General features: G+C 35.3%; 1 long non-coding RNA gene across 1 annotated transcript; it reads left to right on the top strand.

Moving 5' to 3' along the window:
• Positions 1-7,477: 7,477 nt before the first annotated feature.
• LOC116419742 lies at positions 7,478-9,313 on the top strand. Its single transcript, XR_004230030.1, has 3 exons — positions 7,478-7,771; positions 8,569-8,677; positions 8,902-9,313. It is a non-coding gene; the product is annotated as an uncharacterized LOC116419742 (long non-coding RNA).
• Positions 9,314-9,946: the final 633 nt, after the last annotated feature.

Below are 9,946 nucleotides of genomic sequence, written 5' to 3'. Positions count from 1 at the left end.
ATAAAATTATTATTATTATTGCTTCCCTATTCAAGTCTCTTTAGTGGTTTACAATTTCTCCCAAATGTAGTTTAAGTTCCTTGGTTTGATGTTGAAGGCCTTCCACTATTTAGTACTACACCTTTGACTCATATTATTCCTATTACTGGATAGTCTTCCCTCATCTGCAGGTATTAAATAAATTAAAGATAATTGAAATCAAAGCTCAAATGCTACCATATCCTCCAAAAAAGCTTTCCATGTTCCCCTACCTAGTTAATGATCTTTCTCCAATTAGACCTCATTTACCTCCTAGTTCAGTAGTTCTCAAAGTATGATCTAGAGAATCTTGGGATCTCTGAAACCCTTTTAGAGGGTCTACAAACTCAAAAATAGTTTTTATTTCCAATATGGTAAATGTCTATAAATATAATCCAGATAAACAAAAACGCTTTGGAGAGATCCTCAATAACTTTTAATAGGATAAAGATACTGAAAACAAAAGTTTGAGAACCACTGACCTAGTTTATATCTCTTATATATTTATTGTGTATTACGGTTATTTGCCAATTGACCCTCTGTCAATCAATGAATTGTGAGTTCCACATAGCCAGACACTATATGTCTTTGTTCTTCCCCCAATATTTAATACATAGTACATTATGTGGCAGCTGGTATGGGGGAGTAAGTAGATGTATGTGTATGATGGATAGAGCATTGGACTTGAATGCAGGAAGACCTGTATTTGTTTGAATTCTTCCTCAGAGACATTTAGTAGTTGTGTGACACTGGGAAAATCATTTAACTTCTCATCTTCAATTTCCTTATCTATAAAACTGGGTTAATAGCAGTACCTGTCTTAGTTTGTTGAGTATCACATTTGATTTTTTCCCCCTTTAGTTTGATGACTAGATATATGGGGGCTTTACTTTCCTAAGAGTTAAAACAAAGCTCTCTAGACCAAGGGTTCTTAACTTGGAGTCTATGAACTTTTAAAATATATTAATATATTTCAGTATGATTATTTTTCCTTTGTAATCCTATCTATTTTATTTTATATATTTTAACATATTATTGTGAAAGGGGTCCTTGGTCTTCCCCAGACTGGCCAAAGGTGTAAGATACAAAGAAGGTTAAAAACCCTTGCTCTAGGCACCGTGCTAAAAGAGACATGGTCTAAAAGTTTACCATTCTTCTATTAAGAAAGATTGTAGCATCTCAGCTGAGGACTCCAGCTGGATCCAGATCTTAAAATAGTAGGAACATCATTCAAAACCTTTCAGTCAATATGGGCAACAACCAACTACAGTCTCAGGCTACATAGAGCAAAATCAAGCAGAGAGAGAACATCTCACAAGAGAGCAGCATAAGGCCCAGGTCTTGGGGCATCAATGTGAAGCCTTCACTAGATCTTTTTGGCTGACCCTGTAAAATTGGAAATGTGTTTCCCTTCTATATGTATAGTCTGGCTACACATTTCCTGTATTTCTTTATGCATGTTTCCTATATATCCCTACTGTTATTGATGATATATTGATAGAATACAGGTCAGGCAAATGATGTTTTGCATTGCAAAGGAATGAGAGAAAAGTCATAAAACTTGGCATTTCTATGCTAGAATATAGAAAGCAGTTTTTAAAAAAAGGGACAAGATGGGGAGAAGCTAGAGGGCCAGGAATACTTCCTTTCTGCACATGTAAGAAAATAAGAATCAGTTCATTTTGTATCAGGAAATTCAAGAAGGATAAAATAACCTAACCTTGCTGTAATGTTCAGGCTAGCTTTCTGGAGGTCTTCCAGACAAGCCTTGGTCTCAGCAGGATGGTCACCATGAGGATGGACAGGAATAGAGTCCAAAGTGTTTATTGTCTCCTTTGTCTGACCCAGTCTGACATTCTGACCCAGTCTCTCCAGCAGTCTGCCAGTCTGCCAGTCTGACTTCGGTCTTGATCTTAGTGGAGGAGTGCAGGAGGCAGGGGAGCCACCAGGAGGATGGTCAAAAATGGAATGTCTCCATTTCCAGTCCTCTCAGCCCTTAAATACCTCAGTATGATTACATCATTACAGCACAGTAAGTATGTGTGAACTAGAGAACCATTATCTCATCAATCACACTGAGTAAACACCCTGCTGTAAGTATCCTTGTTTCAAGTAAAATTTTACAGAGTTCTAGCCCTCTACATCTTGCAAGCCAGAAAATGTGAAAACCTCTCCTAACCTGGCTATAAATTTATCAGACAAATTACTGACAAATATATAAATTATTATAGACATCAAACAAAGGTAGTTCATGCTAATGCCCCACAAAGCTGCCTCTCTGAAGCTGAGCAGTACCAACACCCCATTTCTTGCTATAAACTAGGTATTGATCTCCTTTCATTTCATTTGTTCTAATGCAGCCATTTATTTACAAGAGAATTTTTTTTGTTCTTTTGTCAAATAAAGGAAAACATTCTCAGTTATGTGTTGCTGGGGTTGTATTTGTTGAATACTAGTAGTTAGGCATAAAAGAGAATACACTTTTTGGCAATAGTCTTGACTAAGGCAGCGAAAGAACAGCTAAATAATGTAGTATATAGAACAGTGGGTATGGAGTCAGGAAGATTTGAGTTCAAATTAAGTCTCAGACATTTTGTAGTTGTGTGATGATGGGCAAATCACTAAACCCTCTTTGCCTCTGTTTCTTCAATTGTAAAATGAACTAAAGAAGAAAATGGCAAATCACTCTTAACACCTTTGCCAAGAAAAACCCAAAAGGGGTCAAGAAAAAGTGGACATGACTAAAAACAGTTAATACCATATGAAGGGAAAAGCTTTATTTATTTAAAAAGAGCACTAGTTCTAGAGTCCTAGGTTCAAATCCTGCCTTGATATCTCCAGCATTTGCCACCTAAGTGACATTTGGCAAGTTATTTCACATCCCTATTTTGGGCCTCTGTTTTATCATGTATAAAGTGAAAAAATTGAACTATATGAGTTTTTAGACCCTTTTCTAGATTTATGAGCACCATCATCCTCTCACTATTCTCTCAAAAAAGTCTGTATCAATCCACTCAGGAAGACCACTCATTTCTATCAGTGCCCTTCTAAAGTGTTACCTACCTAGGGGTCTTGGCACTCATTTATATTGGCCACATTTTGGGGCAGGGATCACATAGGGAGGTAGGTATAGAAAGAGCCTTCACAAGAAGGTATATCAGAATGGAGATGATAATCCTCTAGAGGGGGACACAATGGATTCCAAGAGTAAGCAGCTACAAATAAGTAGATAGGTAAAAGTCTTTCAGATTAACGCACTGTGCTTTTAGACTCCCTCTTAACTGCAGAGGATGAAAAAAATTCTATTTTTCAGTGTCCTCCTTCTAAGTTATGAATAAGATTGAAATCCAAAGGAAACACCAAAAGACTTAGTTGAAAGGTAAAAGGAAATAGGACAAATGTCCTTTAATAAATCATGTGACTGGCCACTGACCTTTGCAGCGCCTGTTACCCTTGAACTGTAATGATATGTCCAGACGCACCACATCCCAAGAAGGGGTCTCTGATCCTATCAGAATCACAATATGTTTGTATTAGGACAGAGACAGGCAGCCTGACTTAGTTTGAATTTAATAGGGACAGCATGACGTTCACCTTTGTTTAACTGCCCAAGGAGCAGAGTCACAGGTAAAATGAGAAATAGGTTAGTTTTATGTCTCATGCTTTTCTGTTCCCAAATCTCAGATCCTTAGAAGAAAATACATAAAGACATAGAGGAGAACGGGGCAAATAAAGCATTGTAGCTACTTGATCTGAACATGATATAATGGAAAGAAAGCTGGTCAGAATGGTTTGAGTTTAGTTATAGCCCCACCATAGTGAGCTGGATGACATCAATGAGTCGCTTAAACCTCATGGTTGGTAAGTTGTTTCAGTCATGTCCAACTCTCTATGACCCTAATTTGAGGTTTTCTTGGCAAAGATAATGAAGTGGTTTGTCATTTCCTTCTCCAGTTTATTTTACAGATAAGGAACTGAGGTAAACAAGGTTAAGTGACTTGCTCAGAGTCACATAGCCAGTAAGCATCTGAAGATCAGATTTTAAGATAGGTTCTCCTAATTTCAGGACTAGCACAGTATACACTGCACTACTCAGATGTTCTTGAACCTCACTAAAGCCTTAGTTTTCTCATCTAGAAATGAGGATATATATATAATAACAATACATTCATGAAATAGTAGTTCACATTTCACACAAAACAATACAGTACTTTTCATAGGGGCAAAAAATTCAAAATTGAATACATGTCCACCCATTAGAAAATAGCTAGAAATAGAATAAGTTATGGAATATGAATGGAATAGAATATTATTCTAAAAGAAATGATGAATAGGCAGATTTCAGAAAAGTCTGGAAAAACTTATATGAACTGATGCTAAATGAGATCAGCGGGAGAACATTATACATTATTATACACAGAAACAGCAATACAGTGATCCAAGATAATTCCAATAGACTTGGGATAGAAAATGCAATCTGCATTCAGATAGAGAACTATGGAGACTGAATGAGAATTGAAGCATAATATCTTCAGCTTTTTGTTAATTTCTTTCTCATGTTTTATTTTGTTTTTTTCCCCCTTTTGGTCAGATCTTTCTTGCACAAGAAATATGAAAATGTATTTAGAAAGATTATACATGTTTAACCTATATTGAATTGCTTGCTATTTTGGGGAGGGGGGAAGTAGGGGAAGGAGTGAGAAAAAATTTGGAAGACAAAAACTTAGAGAAATGAATGTTGAAAACTATCTTTGCATGTATTTGAAAAAAAATAAAATACTATTGAGAAAAAAATATAAAAATGTAGGTGTGTCCCCTCCTCATTCTATTCAGTGAATTCTAGTCACTCCCTAATATCTCCAGGATCAAATGTGAGCTTCTTCTTTAGGTATTTAAAGCTCTGCCCCTTGCTACTTTTCCAAATCACCTTTTCTTTTCCTTCCATTGATGATCTAGAAGCACTGGCTTATTTGCATTTCCTTAAACACAATATTCCCATTTTTCATTTCAGTACCTTGTTACTTAATTGCTCCCCATTCCCTCACCTCTTCTTCTTAGCATCCCCAACTTCATCTCAGCTCAAATCTCATGTTCCTTTGGAGGCCTTTCACAGTCAGAACCTCCATCTCCTAATACTTTCTCTCGGATTACCTTCCATCTACTCTTGTATGTACCTAGTTATTTACATATTCCCTACATGTGGGCTTCTTGTGGACAAATTATTTTTACCTTTTATCCCCAGAAATTTGCACAGTGCCTGACATATATTAAGCACTTAATAGTTACTAAGAAGAATAAAAAGATAGTTGAAATATAAACAGTGGTAGATTTGATCTTTGACAAGAGAGTTCTCTTTAAAAGTTATCTTTTTTACTGCTTATATCCACAAGGACATTGAAAGTGTAGAAGGGGGGTTGGTAATCAATAAAGTTAAAATGGTTTTCCATATAGTTTTTTCATATTTTCCATATAGATTAAAAGCAATGATCTATTATAATGGAAATCTGCCTTTTAGTTCCAGAAACTACTCTCATTTTTATTAAATAATTTATCCAGTACCGTATATAAACCCTCTAGAAATCTAAGAATCGATCAAGAAGCATTAAGTACCTTTTAAGTATCAGATATATTAACCAACCACTAGGGAAATAAAGATAAAAGTGAAAGAATCGTGCCCTCAAAAAGCTTATATTCTAACAGAGGATAAAATTTACATACCTATACACATATATTTTACATGTGTGTATATTGCTTTTGTGTTTACATATATAAACAATATACATACATATAAAGTACATGATTTATAAATATATGTATACATATAAATTATAAGAAACATACATATCTAAGTTATATACATATATAATATCACATTTGTTTTATATATATATATAAAACATAAATAAGTTGTTGCTTATCCCTTGTTTTCAAGGAGAACTAGTGACATCACAGTGTAATGTCTTGACTTGTAAGTGAATTGGATTTAAAGGAGGAAAAGCTGCACAAAGTCATCACATATACTTTCAGAGTCATTAAAGTTCAATGTTAAAGCAAAAGTCTTATGAAGATAGTGGCCCAAGATGTAGTAGATAATCTTGGTATCTTCAATACTTGAGTAAATTATAAATGCTTCATAGGGCCTGCTTCCACTGCCTTCAAGGCTGTAGGAAGAAATTGTTTACATCTACCAATTTCCCTGGGGAAGTCTTAACATGCTTGGAGTAGACACCCCTGAATTCACTGCTGGCTTTGAGACCTGCTGTTTACCTTTAACCTGCTTAGTCCCAACCTAGATGGGGCTGCTGTACATGTTACAATTACTTGCAGACACATGTGAGAGGTGACTGCCAAAAGTGGATGAGCAGCCCTAAGCAAACCTTCACACTAGAAGTGCTAGTCCTTCCTCATACCGTTATTAACAAATAATTCATTGAGCACCTACTATATGAGTGCTAGGAATACTGCTCTATTCTGGAAATATAAAAGCATATGTGAAACAATCCTGCTCTCATGAAATGTGCATTCTAGCCAGAGAAAGTAACAGGTATTATACATACATACACACACACACACATACACACATATATGAATATACAAGAAATATACAAGATAGGAAGGAAGAAGAAACACTGAAGGAATTAAGAAAATAAAAAATAGGAGGTGGTGATGAAACTGAGTTTGGAAGAAAACTTCGTATTCTGCGACTCTGTGCCTGGATGTCCCTCTCTGTGTCTGTCTGTCATCTTCTGTCTCTGTCTGTCTGTATAGTCATTTCAAAGAAGCAGCTAGCTGATGCAGTAGACAGAGTGTTGGGCCTGAAGTGAGGAAGACCCAAGTGTACAAATCTGGCTTCAGACAATTACTGGCTATGCAGCAGTAGGCTAATCACTTGACTTTTCTAAGCATCAATTTGCTTATCTATAAAAAAAGAATAATAATAGATCTATTTCACATGGTTGGTATAAGGATCAAATTGATATAATATATATAAATTGCTTTTTAAATCTTAAAACTATATAAACAATAGCTACTGTTATTATTATTCTAAGACAGGGAAAGAAGAGTGTGTAGATGGTATGAAAAAAGAAGTAGGAAATACTGGAGTCCTTTTCTTGAATATGACCATATGGGTGAGGAAAGAGAGAATAAAAGCCCAAGGTCCAAGGAAGATTTCATTTTCCTTATGAAAGTTGAGATGTGCTATTCTTGAGAGGCAATGTGATCACTAGACTTGTAGTCATGAAGCCTTGGATTAATATCCTATCATGAATAAGTACTAACTATATGGTCATTTAACCTCTTAATCTTGCTGAGCCCCCTTCATTTCCTCATCTATAATAAGAAAATAGGATATAATAATCAGAAAAAGGAAGAAAGGGAAAACAGCAACAATAATAATAGAATTCAGATAGCATTTTAAGGTTTGCAAAATATTTCAAAAACTCCTAGGACAGAATGGATATTTGTCATTTCAGGTTCTTTCCCACATGCTTTGTTTTCTTTATCCCTATCAGCTGTTCTCTTTGTCCCTTCCCTGTCCTGTTCCATAATATTTGACTTTTTAGATTTTTTTTTTTAAATCCCTTTCATTGTGGACACTCTGATCTTTCAAATGTTTGCCATCTTATCCTTTTCCTCCATTTTGCATCCTGTTTCTTTCAAACATTAAGTATCCATCTGGAGAGTCCTTCGGATGCCATTGCCTGCCTTTTGGACAGTCTCCACAATTCCTCTCAGGAAATTCCTCTAGGAGGTGGGTACTATTACTTTTTCAGATGAGAAAACTGACAAGTAGGTTAAGTGACTTGCCCAGGGTCACACAGGTAGTAATTATCTGAGACTGAATTTGAATCAGAGTCTTCCTGACGCTAATGTGTCACCTAAATGACCCCTAAGATCCCTTCAAATTCTGAATCTATGATCCTAGGATTGTATGACTAAATCATAGAAAAGTGATAGCACATAATATATGCATTAGTGATCATTCTAGAAGTAGTAAATGTACACTCTCAGCAAAAGACTTTTTTGTGTATCCCAGAAAATCTGTACCATGGGGAAGAGATGATGGAAATAAGCCAGAAGAATGAATTACACACATATGAATTAATGCTGCTTCTGGCAAGCTGGAAATTATGAGACCATCATTTATAAGAGAGTCCGTAATTGCTAAAGGAATTACTCTGTTAATCATCAAGGGACAGATTCAATATATTTTTTTAAAAAATCAGTGGCAGCCTTAGCAAGATCCTCTCAAATCAATTATTGGTTATTCTCTGTGGATGATTAGGGAATGATATCAGCTTAATTAGTTGTTGTTTTTTTTTCCATTTAAGAAATTCACATAATTCCCATTCCAGCCCACCCATACATATCATTCAGAAGATCTGTGATTCTAGTTTAGATTTTATTGCATTCCAAAAGCAGTTTTTGTGGTACAGCTTTAATAACAATTAATGCAGAGCATAATTCCAAAGGCTTATTTGAGAATGTCTTGTATTTGCTTGCAATGTTTCCATCTATGATCATATTTGGTCTTTGATGTTGGAATAGGTGGAGGCAAAAATTTGTCAAGACTAATGACTCATTTGGCTTGTTTGGGTGAGAAACTTGAGTCTGGCTGGTGGACCATGTGACCACAATGATAGACATAGACAAGATGGTGAGTTTCAAAAGAAAGAAAAAATGACACCAAAAGCCCCAACAATCTAGTAGCTGCCCTTCGATATGTATTTTTTCTTCTCAATTTCCTTCTATGAAACATTTCTGGTTATTAGTTGTAGTGATTGTAAAAGAAAAAAAAATACAAAGTAAATCACATTTTCTCCCTCTGTATATTTCCAGAGCATAGTCTTTACCTAATCAGATTATTTTCTTATTTTACAGATGCACTGAGTATGAAGAATGGATAGGGGCATGGGATATTGGTATTTGTGCTAAACTCTTACATCTAAAATACTTTGTTTCTTGGCTTCTCCATTGGTCTTTCAATTCCCCACCTTGACTTTTTTTTTTTCTATTTCTGATGATGGAGTGAATGGAGTCTAGCAAAAGACCATGTTGCTAGTTGTAATCTAGATGTAAGTGGACCCAAGTAAAGAGCAAACTGTTACCTTATAAAATCTGAAGATTAAGCCAAAGATAACAATTAATGAGGCTGTCTTATATAAACAGGTTGAACAAGACCACCAGGTTATTTACTGATATACACAATTAGCACAATTTCCAAGTCATCCTGACTCAATTCTACTGGCTGATGTAAGAATAAGTATTATATATGATGAATAAAAAGTCCAAGAGAAAGAGTTTCTAAGTAATTAATAATCAATTTAGTATTTTGTCTAATAAATAATAAATTGATAGTGGTCTGTCTCTGTAACCAAAGATAAAATCATAGAGATCAGCAAATGCTTAAATATCTTCAGAAAAGTATATGTTCCTGAGAGGCACAGATCAGCTTTGATTGGTGAAGAATTAATGAGTGGTTAGATATATTAATGATGATGTGGGGGAAAATTTTTCAGTTCTCACTAAGGAAGATATTTGATCATAAGACTAGGCCACCTCCAACAACAAGGTCAGAGGAATCCATCTCTGCCAGACCACTCTAATTGAACAATGGGATATGGAGGGTGAGGCTGTCAAGATTGGGGGCCTAATGGTTTTAGAACTGAAATTCACCTAGATTACATTCTCTTTATATTTAATCAAAAGTAAACTCTCCTAGTTATCTGGTGTACTGCCCAAGATTAAGAAGTGTGTTCCCAGAGGATTAGGCCAATCTCATCACACTGACTGAACTTTAAGAGCTGGTCCCTGAATGAGACATAGAAAGGAATAGAAAAAAACAATCCTAATTTAATAATTTGTTAATAGAAAAATGATTTCACTCAGTAGAGAAAAGTAGAAAAGTATTGATTTTCAAATTGAC

Source organism: Sarcophilus harrisii, chromosome 6, assembly GCF_902635505.1.
Source record: "Sarcophilus harrisii chromosome 6, mSarHar1.11, whole genome shotgun sequence".
Classification (NCBI taxonomy): domain Eukaryota; kingdom Metazoa; phylum Chordata; class Mammalia; order Dasyuromorphia; family Dasyuridae; genus Sarcophilus; species Sarcophilus harrisii.
The sequence above is the reverse complement of the archived record's forward strand: the minus strand, read 5'-3'. Positions and strand labels throughout refer to the sequence as shown.